The following is an 11568-nucleotide window of genomic DNA, read 5'->3' as shown; positions in this document are numbered from 1 at the left end:
CATAGACCTAAGATAGAAATAATTTTTATTATGTGACTTTAGTGTTACAGCAAATAAAGTTAAAAATATACGTGATTGACCCAAGAAACTGTCTAGTCTCTAGCCACACTAACAAATGGCTTCAGATGCCAGGAAATTGACTGGAAAAGGGAATTGGAACAAAGTAACAAAAAGAGACACCCAACGGATCTCTGCCGTATAATAGGCCGACTGGAGATTCGGGCAGTTAAAGGTAGACAACGATATCCATGAACGACGATATTAGTTTCAGTATGTTTATCATAGCTTTTTATTCTTGTACTTTCAAATATGTTTTTGAAAATATTTTTCTTGAGTTGAGAGTCTATTGGAAACAGTCTATCTGATTCACACAAGGTAGGGGTAAGATTTGCGTCATCCCACTTCCTTCAAACCCTACTCGTGGGATCACTGGACATGTGTTTTTGTTGTAACGGAATCCGTGGACAAATTTGACTGCATCCGTTCTTTAGGCCTCCCTCCAATGAAAATATATTGGCCCAACTATTCTTCAAAAGCCCATATATTATGCCTCATCCATTGGGCAATCAACAAAGGTAGATATGATATTTTTGGAGTATCACTGGGCCCTATTATTTTTCAAAAGCCCATTTTCTGTTTGATAAAGCCGATGGACTTCAAATGTTGATTCGGTTTTAGACGGCAATTTCAGACGACTCCATAACTTGCATATCTCAATCGTTTTCTACACGTCCAACTGTAAGTGCCATTTTCCTTCTCTATCTTTTAATGGTAAAATAGAAATGCCATGATTTTTACACAGTAAAATGTATCATAAGGAACATATGTATCTGTTGGTTAAATCTGCATAAAGTGCGAGTGTATTAATGCAGAGATTTCGTACAAATTTCAGAAACCACCCAATGCTCTTGATTTCGTAAAATATTATTAGAAAACTTTCCACCAATTAGTGAATATGAAACATGAAAAAAGCAGTTATCAAACTTTAAAACTTAATTTTTGTCATTCTAAAACACGTTCAAGGGCTATTATCCTAGTTATTTCACTTATAGTACTACGTACTTTTTGTAGTTTTCTGAAAATTCATTTAATCTTTTGCAGAAAATGGAAGGGTGTATGAGAATGTAATTAAGGAGTGTCCTCTTTGTGGAATCTATTTGGTTTATAAGATGGAGAATGTAATTGGTTCATTGTTATCAGGGTTTGGTGCAATTCTGGGAAAACTTTTTGGTCATCCATTTGATTTTTTAGCCGGAAAGTCATGCAGGTAAATGTACTTAACCAGTCTTTATTTATTCAATAAAATAAAGGAAAAGGGCCAAATACAACCCCTTCTACTTTCGAATATTGTCTACATTTAACTTCCGTTATACTATCCGTCCAAATTTACCCTTGCCGTTATACTATCCGGCCAAATTTATCCTTACCATCACCAAACTTTTTAAACTTACCCCTTGATCTGTTAGATAATCCAAAATCTCCCAATTTCATTTTATTTAAATCTTTTCTTCTTCTTGCTCCACTATTTTCAGAAATTACTATTGATGTGAATGCTAAAGGTACTAGACTATATAAATTATTCATGGATATTTTTAGTTACCATTGCACCCACTTCTCTTCTTGCGATAATGGGTTTGAAATTGGTTTAAAAATTTATTTATTTATTCAACCATATACACAGAGTAAAATTTTGGAGGGTCTTTTATTGTGTATTATATGCAGCTGCTCATCGTGTATGTATATGTATATAATCGAATATATATATTTTGTTATTGTCTGATTAGTATAGAGTTCGATCGACTGACTAAAGAATGCACAATGAGTAGACATTTGATTAAAGCAAAGTTGAATTCGACAATATAAAATCTCGAAGGAACTTCAACTTCTATCACTAATACTTGCAAAGTCCCTATACTATTGGTGCAACGAATTCATTAAAGTTGGAATGTTGTAAATACTTTTGGAATTTAGACAAACTACCTAATTTGGATTCTTCAATTTACTATACTTTGTTTGCTAACCGTTGTATTATTTTAATATTTTTTTCCCTTATTTTTTTTCCAATTATGAAAGTGGGTAAATGTCAACTATTTCGAAAATAGTGGATCAAGAAGAAGAGTAAGTGACTTAATTAAAATGATTTGGGAGATTCTAGGTCACATGACGGACTGAGGGGTAATTTTTAAAAGTCTGCTGATTACAGAGATAAATTTGGTCGAATAGTATAACAGAGGTTAGATGTAGACAAAATTCAAAAGTAGTGGGGTAAATTTGGATTTTTCCCATAAAATAATAAGGTTATATTTGTATACGGGATTTCAAATATTTTTCTATTTTTCTTTTCCGCTGCCTACTACCCCCACCCCCACCTTTTTTTTTTGAATAAAAAAACAATCTCTGGCTTGATTATATACGTACTGTTTTTTCAGCTTAGTATGCGGCCCGACATGGGATTTCTTCTGTTACATAGAAAACTTTTGCATTTCTCATTTGCTGAAACTGGCCATGGTCTCAATCCTATTCTATTTTGGTGAGTTTCTTAGTTACCAGCAGTGTTTTAAAAGGCGTGGGCGTAAGGCGGGGCGTTTTACATATGTCTTAGCAGGGCGTAAGCCCCATAGGTATTTAATTTTTAATATTTTATAAAATAATATAATGACAGTTAATATTTATAAACAGGTAAAATTACAACTTTTGAGAATTTGAGTATTATATGAAGGACTAATTCAACAAATTTTGTTTTAATTTGAAAAAGTCTCTGGGGATTACTCCTTACTAAAAATACGCGCTCTGAACGCCCGGGTGTACGCCCCGAACGCCCGGACGTACGCCCCAAATTGCGGAGCGTACGCTTCTTGAAACTTTCGCCCCACACCATCGCCCCGGGGCGTTTTTGGTAAGCCTCGGTTACCAGATAAGTGCTCGTAAATATAGATAGTTGTCTAACATTATAGGCAATGTGCCACAATTTATTGGCAACTCTTGTTTTATTGCTTCGACTGATTAATTAATTGAGTTAACTGAAAAGTATTACTCTCTCAGTTTTGTTTTATATGATACTTTTTTTAGTTTGTTCTTAAATGAAATAACACTTTAATATATTTGGAATTGATTTATCTTTAAACTTCCAATTATATCCGTACTAAAATGATTTACATTATTATGACCATAAAAATTTCATGGCATATTTAAGATTACAAGTTCGAAGAATATTATTGGTATATGGAGAAAATCTTTACATCTCTGTGTCATTCATGGTGAAAGAAACATCGTTGGAAACAATATAACATAATTATCTTTTTGGTAATGCGCAGTTCTCTTGTTCTTGTATTTGCTATACAAGTTGGGCATATGTGGGTGCATTTGTCACTTGCTTTGCAGAAGTACATGGGCATGCTTCTCTACATGTTTTTCAGTCTTAGATTGTTGTTGCACTTTTTTCTGCTTCAAGCTTCAACACTTTCTTATCAAACCTCGGCATAAAAGGCCAAGAAGAAGACATCAAAGAGATATTGAAGGTGTCTATATTTCTAGTACTTTTTCAGAAGAAGAACAAGGTCAAGGAAGTTTATATCACAGAGCGTCTAGAAAAATTGAAGGAAGAAGATCAGTAAGGGATCAAAGGAAAGAGCATTTCAGAAGGTCTTTGAGGCCAAAGAATAATAAGATGCATCGACGGCGAAGAAGATAATGAATATTCTGTCACCTCATGTATTCTAATTGGTTTTGTAGATTTTATTACAAGTGACAAGTCATCTTATTCTCAATTGGGTTAAAGTTTCTAAGTGGAACAAATCAGTCGAGGAAAAAAAAAACCTAAATAAACATTGTAATTCTCTAAGAGAGTCTAAGTATCATCTTTTTAGCTGTATATGCAAATTTCAAATTTGAGCCTGGTAGTCACTCCATATGCATGCATACATGTAATTCGGGATCGGCTACATGAATACATATACTTTGTAGTATTAATTTTTTAGTCTATATATAGGTGCATTTTATTATATTCCATGGTATAGCACTATTCCATGGAATAGTGCTGTTAAAAAGGATGATTGTCATAAATTTTGACAACTAATGTAAAAGTAATCGCACTATTCCTCTTATCTATATGTATGTTTTTCCGTGTGTATGTAGAGCATTATAACATGGTGCGTGCCTTTTTGAGATGTTGTGGAAGGACGATAAGCATAGCAACCAAACTTGTGGTCACTTAATTCTTGAAACGCTCGTCATTATTAGGAAAATGCGTAAATCAGGCAAGGCTACGTACAATATACCTTTGTGAACTTAGTGTACCGGGTAATAGGCGTAAAGCAAATGAGCTGAAATGGAAGTTAATACACATAAGGTTTATTTTTCATTCACACACGGACAATCACATCAAGCAGTCATTATCCTTTTCATTAAGCCAATTATACTAACAAATCATAAATAGCTTAACTTTATCCTCATTGCAGAAAACTACAAAATCATTCTAGGATGACCTCTTTTAACTTATTAGTAGTACATACAATACGTAATATTTTACGACCCCACTTAAAATCTTGAAGCAGGCTGTGTCTGAGGAAAGATGATAAGAAACTTTTTGGATACTGGTGAAGGTGTTGAGGAAATGAAATTAAAGTGAGGGTCCAAGGAAAAGAGAATTAAGCTTTGTGGACAGCAGAGAGAGGGCGGCGGAAAAGTACGGCGTGGGAGGGCCACTTGCAAATTAGCCACCTTGTTTTTTTCCTTCCCGGCCAGTACATTTTGGGAGCATTAGTCAAAATGAAGACCTTGAAAATGATGTGGAGTTCAATATGTACATTTCACGTAGACACCTTTTAATTCTATCACTTCTTCCCTGATATTAGAAAGTCATGCAAAAACCCCACATCTGTTTTTTTTCTTTAAATTCTACTCACGAGTTTCTGCTCGTTCCCTTTGAACAATGGAGGAATTTTTATAATGAGATTCAAAAAAATTGCACTTGTGATCTAAATGAATTTGTCAACTATCGTTATAATTACAATAAAAAGCTATCTTTATATGTATGTATATGGAAAAAATTTAACACAGTAAAAATTTTCAAGGAGCGTGATTTAATTGAACCCCCTACATTGATTGTGGCTCCGCCACGGCCTTTGATAGGTATAGTGGCAAACGGGCGGGTCGGATCGGATATGGTTCTGGTCGAAAACGGGTAGTGAAAAAACGGATAAATTATTCGACCAGACCCATATTTAATACGGATAAATTATTCGACCAGACTCATATTTAATACGGATAAAAAAAGGGTTAACCGGCGGATAATATGAGTAATTATATTATTCATGACTTCTTGAATATGATCACGGGAGAATTCTTAATCTCCTAAACTTGAGAAACCCCCAATTTGAGGCTTTACAAATGTAAAAGTTAAACTCATTGGTTATCCATTGATTACCAATTGGTTATCCATTTTCTAAATGGATAATATGGTTCTTATCCATATTTGACCCATTTTTAAAAAGTTCATTATACTACCCATTTTTTAGTAGATAATATGGATGGTTAACTGTCTTTTAACCATTTTGTCACCACTAGGTATACGGATAAAATCCCACATAGAAGTTAATACATATGACTATGTGAGGTGTAATATTGAGAAATTTTTGAGAAACTCGTACGGACTTACTCGAAATATACACTATTGCACCCTATAACAATACTATTATCCATCGGTTCCTACTCAATCTTTTCTTTTATTTGTCTGTTCGAACTTTTTCCTTACTTGAATTGATAAAGGGGTTTTCTTGAAAAATGAATCGAGTAATTAAGAGGAGCTCCATAGAATTATAGAAACACCATCTCTAGAGATGATGGTTTTCCGAAGAAAAGAAACAAAAGATACGACAGCTCTCAAAAATTACCACATCACTGTGACACTTTATTAAATCACGCTCCAAAGCAAACTTGCAATTGGCGTCGCATTTTATTTCATATGCACTTTTGTTATCTCAAGTCACTTATTTTTAAAGCAAACAGTCGATACTATGTTTCAAAACGTAGCCAAAACATTTATTATGATTCCAAGGAGCATGGTACAAATTCACTGTGTTAATCTAATACATTAAGTTGTATGGTTATTAGTAAGCTATTTACATAGTAGAGTCGAATGTCGATTTAAAATTGTTGGAGTTTGATAGAGCGTTTCTATGAAGTAACTATTACAATTTTACTTTTGTATTTCAAGAATGAAAAACACATACAATTCACTAATTCAGACATAATTACTATATTCTGACATGAATGAATATTTATAGTAAATTTTTCCCTAAAACCCTTACTTGAACGTGTCCTTGAAATTTATGAAGAATCTTTTAGCTCCGTGATTAGAGTCAACTATCTTACCGAACTTCAACGAGCTGCATATTTCCTTGACATATAACCACATCGCACTAAGGAAAAGTTGACAAAAAGATACTAAAATTTCCTAGATTAATTTGTCTAGTTCTCCTTTCCAATAAGTTTTATTCTTAGATTAACCATTAGAAAATATTTTTTTAAGAAGTTACTACTGTCGTGGAATATTTAGTAAAGCATTCAAAAATCGTTTTCTTCCTTGTGAACAAAATCCAACAGAAAAGTCCCTACTGCTAAATATTTTGATTTTCTAATATCAATTTAAGGCGCTTTGATAAATGTTTTAAGTTGGAGTCTCTAAATTAAAGTGCGGTAGTCTTTTATTTAATCAGTTCTGAAGTATGAACATAAAACATTTTTTAGAAAAGTAAAGTTAGGACTTGTCTAGCTTGTCCTATTGTGTCAGACTATAAATATTTCAAAAACCGCACTTAATTGAGCAAAGGTCTCAAAAGGCTAATAATTTAGTGGATGAGTGGTACATGCCTTGGCATATTCTCTAGTCTCATAGCATTTTGTTAAATTTTCCTTAAAACTATCTAACAGTAACTTGTATATACTTTAATAGATATGGATTTTTTTTCATTTGGTAATTTTTAGTATTGAATTTCTATGTACAGAATTATTATGCCTAAATCCGAGTAAGTTTCTTTGCACATCATGCATCTCTTTTTTCAATTTTCTCCAACTATTAAAATTTGAGTATTGCTATTCATAATAGTAGAAGTGTAAAATTTAAGTTGTAATTACTGTGGTCCAGGAAAAAGAAGCAAACACTACATCCCTGCCATGCTCTTCTTCTCTAAACAGTAATATTTTAATCCGTCTTTTTCAATTTATGGCGACGGTATTCGACATGATACGGAGATATGTTAACTTGACTTGTGTGGAAATTTTTTAAACTATTGTTAAAAAGTTTAATTTGATAATATAACATATTAAAGTTTGTAGTTTGAATAGTTAAATTGATAAGGATTCTTAGAATGATTTAGAACCGAGCTGCGTCAAATTGGAAAAAGTCTCATATGATTTAGAATGGGAAGAATAATTGTCTAGTTAAACTACCAGTTATTAGGAGCATTTTAACTGAAATGTGCTAGGATTACAATGTTTAAATAATTTATGACGTTATACCTTAGCAAGCTGCACCCTACACCTTTCGGGGTGACAGAGCAGGGAACTTCCCAAATAGAAGGTCTACGGTTCGAAAATAACTTGCATATTTTTTCGATTGAATTTGTCGCACGAAATTTGTCTAGTGCGATTTACCTTCATATATGATTAGCGGACTATTATACAAAAATAAAATTTATCTTGTGTGCACCCGAAGGGTAGGGACTACCGCTTCCTTGTTAAAAAAAAAAAAACTGCACGCTACCCGATTTAACGCTATCTAATCTAAAATATGGCATACAATTATTTTCTTTTAATCGCTTGAAAAAATTCGAAGCGAGACCCAAAAATAAATAAAATGGAAAACAGAAGATGAAACGATAGTCTAGACAGGAACAGGACATGACCTGATTTGACACTAAATCAGCCAATCATATTAGAGGTTCACATCCGATCTTATCTTTGAGGAGAAATGGAACTTATGCACTATACGGTTGTGATTGTGAAAGGGGTAAACCGCTTCGACCAAACATTTGTTCTTTGTTCCTAGTGCTACAAATTGATATAATAGACAATAATTGAGACTTAACGAAAGTTCCACACGAAACAATGTGTTTTTCTTCCTGTATAATCCACCTACATCTGAAACTTATCAATTCGATTAATCCGAATTTACAAACATTCTAGACGATATGAATTTCATTTTTCTCATTACATTCTAGATGATATGAATATACCTTTTAAAACATTTTCTCTTCTCTGTCCTACGAGGCATGTTTTTTCTCGAAAATTAGTTTTAATGGGTGCGAGATCTAGAGTATTGTATATGGATTCATCGTAACCGAGTAACTTTTGTATATATTATATTGAAATGGTAGTTGTATAGGCCAAAATCTGTCCGAGAATATTTAAGACAAGATAACGCCAAAGGAAAAGTTTTCAAGCCGTCATCAGTCGAGGTCAACCAGGAAGCAGCGGGTTCGTGGCCGAGATGTCAACAAGGGTCGAGGTTGAGCACCGTTGGCAAAGCTATAACGACTAATTTTCGAAATATGATATTAAAAAGAATATTTTAGTGCATAATCTCTACACTTGTACTATTATGGTTTGTTAACAAAATATCTCATATAAATAGAAAATGAGACAATGGTGTAAGGCACGTGACATTCATTTGATAAGAACACACTTTTGATTGAAGATTCTTTCTCTCTCTTACAAAGATACAAACACTACCTTTCCATCTAAATTTTGGCTCGAATTATCCCACACCCTTCCTTCATATACGAGAATAATTCGAACATTCTGGATTTGTCTGTCACTCATCATTGTCAGGAGGGATAATCAACTAGTTCATACTTTATTGGGTGAATTATTCTTTCTATTTACTTAAATGTCATTTATTTTCATTTATTGCTAGTCGTTGCTACATTATTCCTCATACTTTTTGGAATAGTTAATGCATATTGTTGTCAATCCCCCACCAGATCCGACCAACATTAGTCACTTTTTGAAAATAACATCTAGAGATATTATTATTAACTAAATTCAACTCATTATTATATAAATTAAATTGTTTTAACCAAAAGTTACACTTTTTGGTTAAACAATTTGGCGTTGTCTATGTGAATTTCTTAGTTAAGCTTTTAGTTTCTTCGAAATCTAAAGCCAACACGAGCCTCTAACGTAAAAAAAAAGGTGAAAAAACTAAAAACAAGATCTTCTTTCTTTGTACGTACAAAATCCTAACATGACAAGTAACCGAGAAGAAAGGGCGAGAATAATCAATGACCTCCCAACTAACCTCATGAACGTCATCAACAAAAGCTGCCAAACGGTAGACGAAGACGCAATGCCCAATGCCTCCCCTAGGCGAGATGGGACATCGCCTCCTCATTGCAGCATCATAAGTCTCTTGGTAAGGGAGACTCCACATCTGTGGGGGAGGAGACGCCCGCAACTGTAAAAATGCTCCTCGAAACGAGGCTAACCGACACGCTAACCAGCGTCCTCAACAAGCCTGCCCAGGACGCGGCCACAGAAAACACAAGAACTTGCATTATACAACCAGCAGACGAGCAGCACAACCAACCCCCTCCTCCTCCCACGACAGGTATTACTCACAATGTTGTTAATAGTGCAGGCGACAACCCTCTCGCAACCATTCTCAAAAGGATGGAGGAAATGGAGAATGAGAACAGAGCACACCGGGACCAAATGAGGGAACACCAAGAAAGGGTCGATAATATACCGGGCACCCTAAGCTTTTGCCGAAGAGAGATGCCAGCCGATTCGTCGAGCAACCTTATAATGATGACACCGCCCCACATGCCATACCAAAAACCTTTAAAATACCGCCCTACCTCAGTATATATGTTGGCACGACCGACCCTGAAGATCATGTGACTCACTACATCACCGCCGTGAAATGCAATGACCTTGCCAAAGAACAAGTATCTTCCATTTTGTTGAAAAAATTCGGTGAAACCCTCACAGGAGGAGCGCTAACATGGTATTCGCAAATACCTGCGTGTTTCATTGAAACTTCGAAGAGATGGCCAACAAGTTCGTAACGGCCCATAATGGGGCCAAGAAGGCCGAGGCGAGAGTGAACAAAATATTTGCTATTAAACAGTCTCCAGGAGAGGAATTGAGGGACTTCCTCTCCCGTCTCAACCGAGTAAGGATGACATTGTAGAACGTGTCAGAAGGGATGGCGGTCGCAGCCTTCCAGAACGGGCTGAGCAGGGATGGTTCGAGGGTGACTAGAAAGCTATAAAGTCGGTTGATGAAGTACCCTCCAACCACTTGGGACGAAATACACAACGCATATTGTGCCGAGGTTCGAGCAGACGAGGACGACCTCAATGGACCAACTCATCGACTGGCCTCGGTACAGGTCGAACCTAGAAAAAATCGAAGAAATGATACCAGAAGAGACCTTGCAGCTCCGTGACCTAACAAGAAACGGCATCAACCATATGTCAGAGCGGTCGTTGCGCCCTCCTCCCGCCATGAAAAAGGCCCATCTAGATCAAGGACAGGGACTCACCGGAACGAAAGAGGTATGCCCCATTTATTATCCGCTCACAACTTTTGTGTGTCACCTGCAAAGATAATCTATGCCTTGAGGAAGCTCGGACCAAAAGTGAAATGGCCCCAAAAGATGAGGTCAGATCCAAGTACTAGGAAGTCGGACGCCCTCTGCGAGTTCCACCAAGAACGAGGGCACAAAACCGAAGACTGCATCACCCTAAGGCAGGAGGTCGTAAACATGTAACGACAAGGACACCTCAAAAAGTTGTTGAACGAACGGGGAAGGATCAACTTTGCTAGAGGATGTGAACAACATCAAAGACTGCCGAAACTGCCCTCACCAACTCGCACCATTCACATGATTATCGATGGCGGGGACGACTCTTCCATCAACTACGTGTAGTTCACCACTACCCTCAAGTTCAAACGGTCAATCACTCGCGAACGGTATGATGAACTCGAAGAGAGTATCATCTTCGATAAGTCGGATACCCACGATTTGGCTTTCCCTCACTATGATGCCCTTGTTATTACTTTACGAATTTTAGATACCGATGAGAGACGCATTGCGGTAGACAATGGGAGTGGCGTATGTATTATCCATCCTCGAGTACTTGCACAAATGAAACCACAAGACAAGATAGTGTCGCGTTGCATCACGCTAACTGGTTTTAACAATGCAGTCGATCGAACATCTGGTGAAATCACACTCCCCGCTCTGGTCGGTGGAGTCACTCTGGAAACCATGTTCCACATCATGGACCAAGACACGGCGTACAACGCCATAATAGGACGACCATAGATACACACCATGAGGGCCATCCCTTCCAACTTATATCAGGTCATCAAGTTCCGGACTCCATAGGGAATATTCAGCATACGAGGAGAACAACGCACATCCCGGGAATGCTACCGCATCGCCCTAGATTGCACGATCACTCAACAAATAGAGGACAAAGAAAAGAGGCATAACAATCAATAGGGTCTAGGTCGATATGTGACGATAGGGAGGACGTTATTAGAGACCCTGATATGGTC

The 11568-nt window shown here is 36.3% G+C and overlaps 1 long non-coding RNA gene across 2 annotated transcripts; it reads left to right on the top strand.

Moving 5' to 3' along the window:
- Window positions 1–613: 613 nt before the first annotated feature.
- Window positions 614–4000, top strand: LOC104119877 (uncharacterized). 2 transcript variants are annotated; one of them, XR_011408790.1, is made up of 4 exons: window positions 614–738; window positions 1102–1267; window positions 2430–2530; window positions 3315–4000. It is a non-coding gene; the product is annotated as an uncharacterized lncRNA (long non-coding RNA). The 2 variants fall into 2 exon arrangements; XR_011408791.1 differs by lacking the exon at window positions 2430–2530.
- The last annotated feature ends 7568 nt before the right edge of the window (window positions 4001–11568 follow it).

The sequence above is a fragment of the Nicotiana tomentosiformis genome, chromosome 6 (genome assembly GCF_000390325.3).
Source record: "Nicotiana tomentosiformis chromosome 6, ASM39032v3, whole genome shotgun sequence".
Lineage (NCBI taxonomy): Eukaryota > Viridiplantae > Streptophyta > Magnoliopsida > Solanales > Solanaceae > Nicotiana > Nicotiana tomentosiformis.
This window is presented reverse-complemented; position numbering and strand designations above follow the sequence as displayed.